General features: G+C 39.8%; 1 long non-coding RNA gene across 2 annotated transcripts in view; it reads left to right on the plus strand.

Moving 5' to 3' along the window:
* LOC126913950 (uncharacterized) overlaps nucleotides 1–16,781 on the plus strand; it is a 152,767-nt gene that overhangs the window by 88,706 nt on the left and 47,280 nt on the right. For both annotated transcript variants that reach the window (XR_007709512.1, XR_007709513.1), the window contains exon 2: nucleotides 14,154–14,246. This is a non-coding gene — a long non-coding RNA (uncharacterized LOC126913950). The remainder of the gene's footprint in view (nucleotides 1–14,153; nucleotides 14,247–16,781) is intronic.

The raw sequence follows: 16,781 nt of genomic DNA on the forward strand, positions 1-16,781 counted from the left end.
CTACGAGAGAGCGAGCCTATTTCAGAGAAAGAGTATTAGCCAGGATTAAGAAAGTATCACCGTGGAAAGGCTGTGTTTCTTCGCGTATAACATCTCTGTGATGTATTTCTAATGCGATTTGAATTAGCTGTTCAGGGTAAAGAAATAGAATGTGAAAGTAGTTATTCGGATCGAGTGATACGTTTGAGAAGTCATCGATTACTAAAATTTATCGCACTTGTTCGAGCTTGTAACGTTCGACGTTAGCAATGCCAATATATCAAACTAACGTGCAACGTAGAATTTGGAATGTCATTGTCGTTTACTAGAATGTTCAACCGTTACTTCTAACATGTTCTAACTTAACACGTGTTTCATTGTTAAACATCCGTTTCGTAAGAGATACGTAACACTTATTGGTCGCTCATCGTATTTTTGTATTGTATCATGCTACGTTTATGATGGATTTTTGGAACGATTTATCTTCCAACGGTGTGGCCCAATTTTCTGGAATTTTGTAGTTGTTGTAGAACTTTGTTTCCCTCGTTCGTCAATATGTTAAATAACCAACACTAAAATAATTTGTAATAAATATTATAAGTATTACAAGTATATAATATACTCCACACTAGTCTGTGGACCAAGTTCAATAGCAAAGGTTCCTCGTATTTGATCCGCGAGGGAACCCATCGATCGTGATCTGCGAAACCGACAGAGTCGGCTTAATCTCAATTAGCAAATTCGTGCCGTCCAGCAAAATAATAAATTACACGTCGTTAGAGCGGTCCCTGGCGATCGTCACGCGTGCACAGGGACACAAGAAACGCGGCTGAACAAGGAACCGGGGAAACGGCCGATTAAACGAACGATAAAAATGCCGGAGCAATTTACAGGCGGGTCGTTGGATCGCGGAATAATTGTCATCGCCGATGTCCCGTGGCACCGTGGCGCCACTCATAGCCAATTAGCCGATGCAATTAAAGAATTACACAGCGATGCACCTCTAATCCTGAATTCCGCGGCCAAGTTCAAGGCAAAACGATGGTGACATCATCGTCTGTCTCTCTTTTTATCTCTCTAACGTTAACGCTGCATTGCCGAAGAGAGGAGGAATTCTACGACGAAGGGAGAACGCGATGCGCCAGTAAAATCAACCGTTTACGATTTTTGCGAGAACATAATGTGCCAGACGTCTCCATACTTTGTCGTTCGTGACATCAGCACTGTAGTTGAAGACGAGTCGGTGTTTCTGGGTTTCGTTGTTTCGATGAGATATTAGTATAAAGAAGAGGGTTGTGCAGGGTGTTTTGTGGAGGCAACGTCGTGGAATGTAGAGTTTCTAGGGAATTCGGAATCCTAGGAAAAAATTTGTAAATAAATATACTTCTTTATTACTTCTTACTATTGAGATAAATTATTATCGTTTTAGCGTTGCCCGAGAAGAGTAATTTATGAGGTTGATTTTAGGAAAAGATCGTGGGAATAAATTAGATAAATTTTTGAGCTATTTTAGAAATGTGATTGAGAAAAAATGTTGCGAATAAATAATTCTTTTTCGTTCTTCCTTATTGTTTATATGGATTTTCATATCACGTTATAAAACGATAAGACGTGGAACTGGCATTTTTTTAGAAATAGAGCTTTGTGCTACCAGAACTGGTCCATTTTTTACCCCAGTGTTGTCCGCGTTGCCAAGATGCATTGGACGCGAGATCGTGTTAGTAAAAACGACAATGTAGAACAAATTATGAGGTTCGAGGTTGGCCCCGTCTTCTCGCGGCAGCTCGTCTGTAAGATTTACGTACTTCAGCCTCGCGAATGCCAATAAATAGTCGATTCGGCGAGCGGGAACAATGACTCGCCGCTTTCCTCGCAGAAATCTTTGGCACGGCGATCCACTCGTGCCGGAGCTGCCTTGAAATATGGCAAGTCGTAAATATTTTCCGGTGGAAATATTTTGTCACCTTTATTGCCGCGAGCTTTTTGTTTGATCGTAAATTCGGTGGCTAGGCGTGTTAAAGAAAGAGCACAGGTACCACTCCTGTATTTCCTGACTATACACTTCTCGATATTTTATTCTTCTTTCATTATTCCAATAATGATTAATAGTTAATAGATTATCACATAGCGAGTAACAAATTTTCATTAGTATTAAACGATCGATTTGTCTCGCTCAAACAACAGAAATCCTGTCCAACCTGAAAATTCGAAGGAAATAAAGCTACAAAATATTTTTGCTGAGAAAAACAAATTTTTACGGCTTTTCAAAATACTTGGGAGCTTCTGAATAACTCGGAACGTCCGTTTGGTTTCGACCAGAGAATTTGTTTTTTAACGTTTTTTTCATTAATGTCACACACGTGTCGCGTTGACAACGTGTACAAATATTCCATTTAACCTTATCCTTTCCAAACTTCCTTCTTTTTTTCTCTTTTTTATCTGATTTTTATCTGATCAAGAGGAAGGATTACATTTGTTGATCGCGACGCATTATTATCTCACCAGCAATTTATTGACGATGATAATATTTTCTGAGCAAATAATAAAAATAGCCGAGATGGGGACGTCGTAAATAATTGGACGGCTCGAAGAACGAGGTTCAGGATCTTGGAACATCAGTTTCGACAGCGTTTACGAGGGGATCGTAAGCTAAACGGTCGAAAGTGAATTCCAGGTGTGTACTTTCCAAAAGTTTATGGCAACGGACAAAGGAAAGTCAGAATGCCTGAATGTCTCTCTGGACCCTCTCCTCTTCTCTTCTCGTTCCTCGGACTTTTGACTTCTGCCTGGAAGTTAATTGGTCATGATCAATATTTTATACGCTCTTTAAACTACTAGCTCCCCGTAGAATAGAGGGTATAGAAGAGGGGGAACGGAGGGCACGAGTCGCGTTTATGGCGTTAATTTGAATACGACCGTGGTTTGTCTCGTAGCAACACGTCTTTATACGAACGTCCATAAATACAGACTGCGTTAATGGCGGTCACTCCCTTGTCTAACCACGGTAGGTTTCAGTGTAACTTAACTGATGAATCACTGGGCTATTCAATTTTTTGACCACATAATAGCCATTATTTTTAATCGAAACACGGAAGATGAACGATCCATAAAACCTAGCTCTGTTACGATTATATATCTTGGTTTCTTTCTTTCATATAATACTTGTAGTTTGAATCATTTGTTAGTCAATGTTCCTTAGTTCAATGTCCTCTTGTTAATTCTGTTGTTCTTCCTGGATCTATATGGCTTGAAATGAATGTTACTGTTCGACAGATATTATTAAAATATATGTAGTTGTTTGGTTTTGGTATTTGATGTAATTTTGTTATAAAAAGTCTCATGGAGGACGTAGAAGCGAGAGATGCAGAAGGGTTGCAAAGAGAACGGTGGATCCATGGAAGGAAGGCACGGACTCACGCCGAGTGGGAGTGGCGTGGGTGTGTCCAACATACTAGCTCACACGATCTCCTATAAACTTTACAAACACGATGTAACGACTGCCGTTTGCACCGTTTTATAGGGGCCAAAGCGGGTGATCCCGGGCGAAGTTTGGCAGACCGCGAATAATGTCCTTGTTTCCCCCTGCGGAGACCAGACATTGACACCCTCTTAAAATCGACTCGACGATGGATTCATGGCGTTCGTCGAGAAATAAACGCGTTTCGAAAGTATTTGTGCCTGAGTTACTTCTGCGGTCGATTTTAGAAGAATTTACAATTTTTTAGAATATTTATTTATCAGTGTTTCTGATGCATTATAAAATCGTTCGTGAAATCAAATATTTCAAATTCTTGGAAGAAAAGTGGAATTTCTTTTTGGGTTCAAGTTGAAGTTTCAAGTTTCAATTTTTTAATTTGCAAATTTTCAAAATTTCGAGAATGCAAAGTTTGAAAATTTCAAATTTAGATGTTCCAATTCCAAGTTGAGATATTTAAGCTTCAAGTTATATTAGAACACATTTCCAACTTTGAATAGGCTGAGGTTTCTTCATTCACTCTACAAAGAATATTATCGTTAACAAAATATAAAGCACAGTATCCAAGTTTCATTGTCATCTCCTCCCACACTTTGCTACCATATCTTTGGCGGAAGAAAGAAAGTTCAAATCCAGAGTAACATGAACGGATGTTTAAACGACCTGGATGTTCGTCTTCGAGACATTCACATAAATTTTGTCGTTGACTGCGCTCGAACTGGTCAAATAGCTTCCCGAAAGTGCCGTTTGCGGAATTCCGTGCGGCTGCCACAGGATTTCACGACGGCTGTTTACGTAGCTCGTGAAAAATCACTTTTCCATTTACACGGAAAGCGTGTGTTGGGCATATGGCGGAAGTGGGTCACAATGAACACAATTTATCCCACACACAATTTTTCTTCTTTGTCGAACTTCTATCCGCTTAAACCACGGGATCTCTTTTTCACACTCTTAGGGCGAAAAGAAAACATACAACGTAAGTGTAACTCTACACTGTAGTCGGAATTCGGAAGATGCTGAAATATTTGTGAGCTGGAACAAGACTAAAAACACATGCTCGAATACTAGGGTAGACGGAAATGTGGTGGTGAAACTGCTTTTTTCATCTGTAATTTCAAATTCAGACTAAGATGGGATCGATTGTTTGCTTTCTGAAAGATTAAATATTAATCACAGCTAGACAAATTTACTGAATGTCCAGCTGGACAAATTGTAAAGTACAAATTAAGTAATAATAATAAAAATAATACTAATCACATATTCTTTCATGATCAAAAAAAGACTAAAGAGAAAACAACCCACTGACTTCATTAAAGAAATAAAATAAACAAATTCGAAGGTGGTAATCCCTTGGGGGTATCCATCTACATGTTAACTAGCAATAAAGCTCGAAAAATTTACCGAGTGTCCAGCTAGACAAACTATAAAGTACAATTTAAATAATAAAAAAAAATATTCTTCCATTCTGATCATTAAAGTGGCTTAAATATGAATGCTTACTTCATTCCAAAGTTTTTTTTCTAAATCTTCTTCGTCTGTTTCGAGGAATAAATTTCAAAACGAAAGGAAGATCTGTTCCCTAGACACCTTAAGGTGGTGTTCTGAATTAGAATATTCTAAGACAGCATCTTTTTGTGATTTTTTTTTAAAGGGAAAGAAAGAAATGAATTTATTGAATTTTGAGGAATGGTTTTATATATATTCAACGAATACAAAAAAATTTTTTTTAAAGTAAAAAAAAAAATTATAACAGATGTCTAAGCCTATTTCATGGACTGCAGTTTTCAATCGGCGGGAAAGATCCACTTCGTAATTCTTGACCGAAACAAAAACCCAAAAAAGGATTAAATTATTATATATTTTTCTTCTCGATGAACTAAAAAAAAGGCAGAAAATAGTGTGAAATTAAAAATTTTGGCGGGTTTAAAGAAAAAATGTGTTTTATGAAAAAAAAAAATAAACTTTAAGGTACTACAACAATTATTTAAATAAATTTTTTGACGAACTTTTTTAGTTCATCAAGAAAAATAATATATAGTGATTTAATCCTTTTTTAGTTTTTTATTTCGGTCAAGAGTCACGCGGTGGATCTTTCCCGCCGATTGAAAACTGCAGCCCATGAAATACTTAGGCTTAGGAATCTGTTATAATCTTTTTTTTGCTGTAAAAAAAATTTTTTTTGTATTCGTTAAATATATATAAAACCATACCTCAAAGTCCAATAACTTCATTTCTTTCTTTCCCTTCTAAAAAAAAATCACAAAAAGACACTGTTTTAGAACATTCTAATTCAGGACACCCCCTTAATGCAAACTTTCCTAATCGATCTTCTCTCAATCGCCACAATCACGATTAAGATCAAGATCAAAGAAAAAGCGGAAACTATCCTAAAAATCGCGGAATACTTCTATGAGAAGCATATAGTCTCGAGGGATGAAAATATTTGCTGTGCCGGAAATCGAGATGCTTTCTTTTCTCGACAATAGCTTGGCTGTAATTTATAACTCTTCCATCAACCATATGAATCCATCGAAAACATCTGTCCATTGGACCAACAAAATTCCTTCTTCAAAACTGTATTGGAGGCAACGAAATCGTTCTTGCGACCTACCATCGAAAAACGAACGAAGTAAGAAACGAGGAGGAAGAAACGAGGAGGAAGAAAAAGGGAAGGCTGTTGTTCTCGAGATACCAGAGCTTCGAAGGTAAACTGGAATAAGAGGCCGTGCCGAAAAAGCGTGACGAATTCCTGTCGACCTAAGCGAATTCGTGAAAAGCAACGAGGGGGTCCAGTACCGTCCCAATGAATCAATAACATCGTATCGCCATTGGTGGGCCCAGTGGAAATACGGGAAACGGTTTGTGTAGCGGCCTTTGCTCGCGAGAACGGAACAACTTTTCCCAAAGAAACGTTTCTCGTCGTTATCGAGGCCGTGAACGAAGGGGGGCCGTTGGCGCGCGCCCTGGGTTCCGCTCTAAATGGGCATAAATGGCAAACAAATACCGCCGTGGGTTCCGGTTCGACGAAAGTTGAGACGTCACGCGCGACTCTGAGCACCATGCTTTCTTGCCTTCCACAACCCCCACCCCTCTTGATTTTCCTGATTGTCGTCAGAGGGTTGGATATTGAATCTTTAGTCACAGACTTTGCAATTGTTGGCACGACATTGGTGATCCGTGAATAAAGTACCAGCCTTTGTGGTTAGGATTCTTTTCGAGGGAGATTGTGCTCTGATGGGAGAGACTCTAGTGTGGTGCTGTTTGATAGCGTTTATTGTGAGCAAATAGATTTGTGTGAATTGGTGTCACCATTTTGGGTGATGTGAATTTTTCTTCTTGAAAAATGGACCTATAGTCATCAATACATCTTACTTCTATCAGTATGTTACAGGGTCGTTTCAAAATACTCACTCACCGGTTCTTCTATCTTTGCTCGAATTCTGTAGATTGGTTTCCCTATTTCAAAGAAACGACGATATTACTGTGCTTGCGATTTCATACATGTTACATATATGGATTTCGTAGTCGATTACCAGTGGACTTTACACCCTAATTTTGGAAATTGTTTCTCACTTCTGCTGCAATAAAATACATTGTTACCTATTCGGTTGTTAAACTGTAACTTCAAAATACGGAATTATCGAGTCTTCATTCTACCAAAGAAGATCTTAATTAGCCAACAAAGTATAATAAGTACAATCTGTAGCGAACATCATCGTCCAAGTTTCCTTCCTCAATTTATGACCGCATTACAAGCAATACAGCTACCTGAATCAGTCGGATTAAACGAAATAGCTGCTGCCATAGATCCTTGACGATCCAATATTTCTAGAAACGATCACCGGAAGCTGATCGTCGATTCATCGTTCGCTATGATTCCTCGAAGGCGAGTTCGCTCTCGCAAGACTCCTTTAACGAAGTAGTCAGCTCGCGTTTTTACAAATTCCAGTGAGGCTCGGCGGTGCTTTTCTTCGGCCATTCGGTTCTTGCGGACGGTGTCCTCGTTCTACGTGTCTTACATTCGTGACGTGAGCGATGGCCCCGCGTAGAGCAATGACTAGCAGGTGCGTACCATAACGTACTCAATTACACGCCCCTCCCCCCTCAATGATAATTAATCACCATTAATAGCCGGCGAACTGAGAAGAACTCGGGATTTATTAATCGACCACGGCCGATTACGTTCGTAAATCAAAGGAACCCGACTGTGGCTGTGTCTTTTTGCCCTTTTGGAAACTCGCGTACCTCTTCATTTATCCGCGGAATGACCGCGTTTTTAGATGGAACGTATATTCCGGCGAAATCGTGACCGTTGCATTCTGAATCTTAATCGCTGTTTAGTATCGCGATCGAAGGTTTTTTTACCGTAAATATACTAGAATCGTCAGCAGTAAAGTTGAAGATTCAAGAAATATTCTACGCTTTATATTAATGGATCTTTTTGTTATAATTAAATTCGACGTGATATTTCTTGATCTATGATCAAACATATTTATTATCAAATTTTCTATTATAATCGAAACTTTTCTTACCACTAGGATACTAGGACTGTCGCAAACCAACATTCTATAGAATTTAATATCAAAATGTAAGAAGATTTCCTATCTGATAGTATCGAAGAATCATCATTGTCATTTTCTTTCCTTTCTCCCAACAACTACTTGTCTTCTTTAATCCAACCTGCGACGTACGATAAAAAATTCGCAAATTCCGAACATCCCCAAGAACAAGTTAGAACACCTCGATTTACTCGTTTTTACCAATAATTCTTCTTCGTTTGCATATCTTCCCTTTAATCCTATAATCCAACTATGGGGAACAGCGAGTAATTCCAACATAGAAATTCTCCAACGATTCCAATCAAAAACTCTAAGATCCTTAATAGATGCACCTTGGTATATTACCAACGAAACAATACACCGCGGCCTTAAGATACCCACAGTTAAAGAAGAAATATCCAAATTTAGTAACAGATATAAGATACAGAATACAGATACAGAATATTGAAAGTAAACTGCTCGTTATAATATTTAGAAGGTGAAATAAATTCGCCACTTCTGCTTGTAAAACTATTCTACGCAAATATCCGCAATCTATAAATAATTTCCAAAAAAGAACAAATCCCGGAGGATTATTTTACGGTAGAAGTTCTTAAACCATTCTCAAAGAAGCTTCTCGGTGAAGAAGTATCCGCGCTCACAAGTTTCTACAAGACTTTAATCCACAAACAACCGTTTCCAAACACGCCCTCGGCGTTCCTTTTCCTCTTTAACCTAAAGATCTAAGCTCTCTTAAGATTCGATTTAAAAATATAGGAATATGCAAATTCAGTAATAGATATAACATAAGAACTAACAACCACCAAAACCCATTAGTTGCCCAAATACTTGACACGACGGATCAGATCCGCAGACTAAAAAGACATTACCCTTTAGATTTAAGCATTAGATTCAACTAGAATCAAAAGTACCACGCCAAAATAATCTACTTATAATTCTCAATGAGAATTGATTGTAAAAATTCTACCAAATAAAAAAAAAAAAAAAGAAAAAAGAAATTCTATAATGTCCGAAACACTTGTCGATCAATTTCTCCATCGTTCGCGTAGGTAAAATCACAGATACATGGAAGGAGATATTTACGCTGTCGACATGGACAAGGGATTTCTTGCTAGTCGACTGTCTTGTTCTCTTAGCGATCCTCGCGATGACGTCGTGGACGAAGGGCGGTTAGGTGCGCCGGCTCGGGACATAAGTCAGCCGGTATTCAATGAGTTCGAGGAAGTTGATCGCCGGTTCTTCGCACGCGAGCCGGCGTACCGACGCGAGACGACAATCGTACGGTCCGCGGACGATGCCTCGTTCCTCGCCCCGAAAAACTGGATCCCCGGCTCCGCATCCTGAAAAGGCCGGTTTTCTGGTAAAAAGTTACGCGAGCCGCTCGCCAAAATCGTTAAGGTCGACGCGAGGCGACGCTGCTTTTTTCTACGCGTTCCCCGAGCGAGCCGGATACCAGTTTGCGCGGAAAGGAATGGAATTATCATCGCTAGATCCCCCCCGATGATATATTCTTCAGTTTCGAGAAGATGATTCAAAGCAGAGATGGCGATATTTTTGTCGAAAGTTTGTTTGGTGGATTGTCAGATGAAAAAATTCAGCATGATTAATCATTTTTAGAAACTATAAGATTGCGAGTTTGATTCGATGTGTATTATCGTTATTTTCATTCGTTTAATTTTATCGCGTTTCTAAATTGGTGTCTTGTGGATTTTTAATTAAACGTGTTCCAAGTAGAAACTCGGCTCATTTTTATTGCGAAGGTTAAGAGATCTCTGGTGAGAAAATCGGCAGTAAAACATAATCTTTACGATTACTATTTTAAAGTTAGTTTATTCAATTTCGATGTACGTAATGATGTAAAATTTTCATATATATACGGTGTGTATTAGTTTTGAAATTTATATGTAAATCCCGAGGAGAAAGATTGCGGAAATGTAAAAGTCGTGCAACATCTTGCAGCAGTGTTAAGAAAATCAGCGGTATCGCCCTTCTTGCCATTATTGTGCCCATTAACGCGAGTAAAGTCACTAACATACACCTTTCGATAATAATAATCCCTATAAAGAGATTGGTATCAGCATCAGAGAACAGGCGAATGGCATTAGCGACGTGTTAGCGATACCACGTGGCACGGAAAAACACTTTCGTGAGACCTGAACGAGCTGAGCTCCTACTGTGGCAACAGGAAAAATATTTCAGAAGTTTGTGTATACGCCGTGTGTCGAGGCCGATCTAGTGGATTGTTTATCGTGCTACTCGATTAACTAGAATCGAGAGACTTTTTTCTAGCAAATGGAAGCTTTTATCGTGTCAGGTTTTTAGAAAAATATCCTGAGGAAGCTATTTCCTCGACTGAATTGCTTGATGTATAAATAAATTAAGAATATAAGTTAAGGAAATAAAACGCCCGTAGCGTTTGTGTTGCGTTGCCGTACAAAGAGGCTGTTTAAAAATTGAATGGCTCATCAGCTCGTTACATTATTACCCGACGCGCACATTCGTTTCCACGACCTTGTAATAAAAATACAAAATTTCAGGAACGATCGTGGTGTCTCGTTGACATCTAACAGAATCAGAAAATCGAACAAATTATCATAAACAGAGGTTCGTGTGTCTAATTCGCAAAAATTAAATAAATTAGCTCGCTTAAGAGACGGGTGTCTAATAACTTCTTTAATAGAATCGAGCAATTCAGAGTATCATAAATATACCGTAATATATCATAAATATACAGAGTATCATAAATATATGTCATAAATAGAAAAATAATCCATATACAAGTGAAATTTAAAAGGATCGTCATCTAGCATAGAGACGTGTGACGTAAAAGTTATCGAATAGAATTAAGAACTCGAATTACCGTAAACAAGCTATCACGCACAAAACGCAAAAATAATTCATACGTAATAAGAATTTAAAAAATGTATTTCCCACCTAAAAGAGAAAAGAGAAGAGAAAAAAAATATGTATATAAAAATCACAGAATAGGATCTAAGCAACCACATCGATTGTTCCCAAATGATCTACGATCTGTTTATATTTCCTGCGATCTGGATAGAAAGGTAGAAAGTTCCATAGTTGAAAAGGCAGGTGGTTCCGAGGGGAGCTCTTATTTTCCATCGAGGTTAACAGATTATGAAGACGTCCGCGACCGAAACGCGCATAATCGCACCTGTACGCGTTTTCCCATACGCCCTCACTCTCTACACCTCTTCTCTAAGGCGTGACTGTGAAAACCACCAAGGCCCAAACAAGCCCATTCGCCATGGTCGAGCGAGAGACACGAAGATACTGCCCGATAGAAGACGAGTTCCTCTCTTTCTCTCTTTTTCTCTCCTTATACACCAAGTCACTATAGAAAGTTCGTGCGGGAACCGAGTCTACCTGACTTATGGGGGTCCAACATTCGGCATTATTTATGGCCCAAAGAGCTTCGATGCTCCCAAAAGAACTAGTTCTCTTTCTCGCTCTCCCTCTCTCTCTCTCTCTCTCTTTCGCTTGTCTTCTTTCACGGCTTCTCTGTCTCATCTTTGTCCATCGAATCGCGAAACCTCGATTTCTACGCCGTTTTGTCGAAACATGGAATCCAGGGAGTATGCCGTGTCGAATTCATCAATGGATACATTTTCCGTCGTTTTCTTGTTTTGTTGGACAGTTTGAAGGTTAATTATAAGATAGTATATGAAAAGGAAGTTTACTAAATGAGCAAATGTCCGAGATGATAAAAGAATATGCAAATGGTACTCTTCCATCGCCCTTTTTATTTTACTGGATAGTTGGATGGTTGACAGCAGGGAAGTGAAGGATAGAATGCTCACGAGACAAATGAATATTAGAGACGATGGTAAACGTTTCTTGAACTTTTAGTATGAGGCTAGGGTCAGTTTAATTTAATTTGGTTGAATAGCGAGAGAAAGCAATGGTTATTGATGATCTTTCGTGTGAATGGGTACAAGTTTTGTAGACTAACGGTTTAAATATTCGGTTATTTATTCTCTTTATTTGAAGACAGTGTAAGGATGAAACGACCTTAAGAGATTTGCATTTAGTTTGAAGATTATTCAAATATAAATTATTTTCTAAGAACTATTAAAATCACGCTTCGATACTCCAATTCTATTATCTGCATCTCATTATCAAAGCCGACACTATGAATCGTTACACATCAAACTATTTGCGATACCATAAAAAGTGTTAACAGGTATTTGCTTAGTTTCGTACGAAATATTTAAATCATCCCTTCAACACCTACCTACAGCTGGCTACTAAAGAACAGCACTACAAATGCTAACGAGATCGCAAATCGTGCGGACAAGTATCTAATTTCAAGCGCCATCCACTTGGCTTTTAAACGCGATTTCTATTCGCGTGGCGAGAAGCCAGCGAAGTGAATTTGTCACTTGGCGCAGGCAGCATTGCCACGTAAATTCTTTTGCCGCGCGTCCTCTCGTTAACATTGTTCGCGCCTACGCGCGCGAGAACGCGCGGCGGGTGGCGCGTCTCCGTGTCACCTGCCGGCTGCTCGTCCAGATCGACTCGATAAAACGGCAGCCTTATTGCACTTACGTGATGCTATATGGCCAGGTTAATTGTCCTGGCAATTACGTGGATCGATAGCATCCGTTGACGATCGATTCCGATAGAAAGTTGGCGCGTGGTTATTGGGCAACGCACGTGCATGTTCTTTCAGAGTGATTTCCATTCGTTCGCTCGTCTTTGAGATATCGAAACGCTAAACGAATGAACGATAGGGTGGTGGAACCGAGATGCGTTGCGTTACATGCGAAGATGAAGAAGGAACGTGTGACTATGGGGAAATTTTGCACGATGAATGATAAATCGGCGGTAAACGCGAGATTATGCGAGATTTGCAGATAGCAATATTGGAAAATTACATCATTAGAAAGTTACGTTACGTCGTTTAGGATAGTCTATAAAACATTGCTGGACCAACACGTGAAGATTCTTCCAATCCTCATCACGAGTCTTAACAAACGTGACATTTTTAAATGACTCCCTGTTTGGTTTAGTTCCATCAGTCTTTAGATTGGTTAAATTGGAATTCAGAAATGAAACGAATATTTCCGTTGTCAAATATTCAAGTCAGATTCAATATGTTACATTTGTTAAAATTGGATTGATCGTTTTACTTCCTCCATCACATTAATCATCTAACAGTCGAAACATCCACCTCTATCCATGTCTTCCACTCAACCTGTGTTTCTTTACCCACTCCAACATGGTATACACAACTCGAAACCAATTTTACCGAGTAGTCTTCCTCAGAAACGAATCTCCCCCGAAGCTACAAGTTTTCCAAGGCGTTTCGAAGAATAACGATCCGCGAAGCGTCCCCGGCGAGAACGGTTAGCCACTATAAATTCCGGTCGAGGCGAAGTTATGCGCGTCGAGGAGGTGTAAGTTCTCGAAATTGATCGCGAAGGCATCCGTAGAAGCGGCCCTGACCGAGTGCCTTCGAACGCAGAATCCGAAAACTGAGCGCTTCCGAACAGGCGACCAGGATCTTTTGGGTCAGGTAGGCATATAACGATCTCCGGGGCCTGCGGACGGAATATAAACTGTTTCTGGGAACAGTCAGTCGTATATCTTGCCGAACGACAATGCCAGAGTCAGTCACCCACTCAACCGCATGGACCCACCTCGATATAGACGCGTCCATCGAAATCTGGCTTCAGGAATTAGATGGAAAAGTTCTATCGACTTATACTCTCTTTAGATCCCTTGGTTGATTTCTTATCCGCGAACGCGGCCGTGTATCGCTTTAGAATTACTTTAGACGTTTCCTTGATACCATATTCTGTCACAGCTTTGATCATTTGCAAAGGGATAGTGACGACAAAGATGGGCTAGTTTCTATGTATAGTAAAAAATAAAGCTGGAGAAGGAGAAAATTTGGAGAATCTTCGTACGATGTGTTGGCGTATTATAAAATTAAGACTAGATAACGCGGGATAACTGGATGGTTTTCTTAGGTTTCAACCCTTAAAAACTGGAAACATCTCAATTGAGAGAAAGTCGAGTGTTTTTCTATGATAGAAAAATCTTGAAACGATTTTTAAATTACTTTCGAAAATATCAGGAGTTAATCCGATCCTTTTACTCTACGTTTCAGGTACTAGATTCCCCTAGGATATTCGCAGAAGAAGTCGGAGGCTGGAGATTGTCGTAGCATCGGGGATGACTGGTCGAACCTCCTGGCATTTTATCTGGTAGTAAGTATCTTGTCATTTGGTATTAGTATACCAGCCAGTCAACTGTGACAGATTCTTATCGGCAATCGGGCAGACACGCTGTCTCACCCGTGCACGTTTCTCGGTCACACCTAGCAAACATCCATGGATCACGTTACCATTCAGGGTATTTTGATCCTAGTTATTTACTTCCTACCTCCTAGGGATGTTGAGTGTTAGCGACGTGACTTCGTGATGTTGAGAACTTGTAACTCGACCCGAGTGACCTTCCGTAACTTCCAAATGACCTTGTCCATCAACGAAATGATCCCGAAAACGTTCTTTAATTTTTAAGAGACTTTAACCCGACACGATCTTCGTGATCTCCCGTGATATGGTGATATTTTCAGTTTCTGTCGATTCAACGAACAACCTGATCTTCCTGTGAAAAAATTGTATCGTAGTACGAGGTCAGTTGGAAAGAGTGCTTAATTATTTTACGCTCAGACCAATCAATTTTATTTGTTGCATAATTGCAGCAACTATCATTCAATCTGTTTCTATTTTTATGATTGATGCATTAGATTCTTGGCATTAGATACGTTAGGCTTTTATTAGACTCGATATATATCAGCCATCATTTGTGCTCCATTATGATGGTCCGTATCACAGATCACACGTCACCGTAACCAAAAGGGAAGCAGCTCGATCCGAACTCGAAACAAACGATCGATAGTTAGTGCATAGTCCTGCATAATCGGATCTCGCCGCATAATTACCACCGAGGGCGTTCAAGTTCCATTACAATTAAGTCGATATCAAGTTCGGCACGCATTGTATCGCAACACACCCTCGTCCTTGGTCACAGTGATTCGTCGAGAATCGGGTGAGTAGGAAAGATGGAGAAACACGATCAGCGGAGATCTTAATGACCGGGCAACGCAATCGTAGCCCGGAGAATGTGTGGAGAGGCAGCAGTCGACCGTTTGAATGGAATAATTAGATGATTATCTTTTATTTATCCGCGGCTTTGATCAGCCGCCCCTGCGGCATAAAAGGACGCCATTTGCAATTATTCGAGGGGAAGAGGAAGCGTATCGTTCAGCGGAATGATACCTCTATTATAATCAAGCCACCCATTGCGTCAGTTTCTTTCGGTTTCCTCTTTTTCTCTACGTATCCTATACCTGTCTGTGTTTATGACGGGGCACTGTGAATTCTGATTCGGAAATCAAGCTCGTCTCTCCGCGACCGAAATTAATCTAGTTGAATGGAGAGATTTTTGTTGATCCTGTGGTAAACAGGAAAGTCTCTACAATTTTATTAGTCAAAGGACAATGGTAGTAATTGACGAATTTTGGAGCTGGATTAACGATTGAATCTTATACCAGTGAAACATTTTTACGACATATGTTTCTATAAGTTATGAGGAATCTAGGAGGCATAATTACCTGTACAGGCAGTGGGAACATTATAAAAATACACAAAAACTTTGCGATGTTGTCTATAGAAATTATCTGCAGAACTCCATTAACGTATTTCTCTGTCCTTATCTTCTTTGGATGATTGATTTATTACGAAAATTATCATTTTATAGTTCTTTGTCGCTGAATCTCCCGGAGCGTCTCGTCAAATTTTCATTGACAATGTATCTCAATTTGTCGATGAAATTTTCAGAAGATTGTCAAAAATCTGTTCACGAGATCTTCGCAAAATCGTCAAGAAATGTTCGCACAAATCCTGTCCCTCAAATTTTCACAAAATTCTTCTCAAATACTGGAAATTGTAATTCTCTCGTTCTTTTAAAGTTGGAACTGGAGATGGAATTCCACAGTCCCAGAAAGCTTCCAACGAATCAAAAGATCACGAGACGCACATGTCCAGGAAGGGCGAAATATTTTGGAGTCGAGGAAACGAGGAACTGCTCTCAATAAAACGACAAAAGGATTTTGGTTCGTTGCACGGGCCATTAACGGTGATTTCAGGTCGATGTCGAATGACTTGGTGGAGATCATTGTTGACCAGCATCCTGGGTGGCTTCGTTTCATTGGATCGCGGAGGGCTGGACCAAGTTCTCGCCAGGACAGTGATCCTGCCGCGCCTTGTTCATCTCCATTTTCCATCCGATTCTTACCTGGTTGCACCTCTTTTCACCGACGATACACGACGTCGTGTTTTCTCTCTTCGGCTTTTCACTTTTTCCATCCCCGTCGTCTTCCTCCTTTTCCTTCCACGATCTCGATTTCTGTTTTCGGGGGCTTTTTCTGTACATCGCACGGCCCCATCTACTCACGAATCTTCAAGTTCGTTCTCGTGTTTGGGACCACACTGCGGGTTCCAGAAAATTGCGACGAAAACTGCTCAATTCTCATTCTAACAGCCGCATAATGGAGCGATGGGATTGTGGCTTGGTCCTCCTGTGATTTAGACGTTACCAAGAAACGTGTAGTAAATCTTTTGTTGCAATCGTACAAACGTCGATTTGAAATCATTTATCATATTGTATTCTTATCGTTTTTCTTTAATATCGTTATTATGATCTGTAAACGAACTGCGGATGCATTTTTCAGCGTAACT

Source organism: Bombus affinis, chromosome 2 (genome assembly GCF_024516045.1).
Source record: "Bombus affinis isolate iyBomAffi1 chromosome 2, iyBomAffi1.2, whole genome shotgun sequence".
NCBI classification, from domain to species: Eukaryota; Metazoa; Arthropoda; class Insecta; order Hymenoptera; family Apidae; genus Bombus; species Bombus affinis.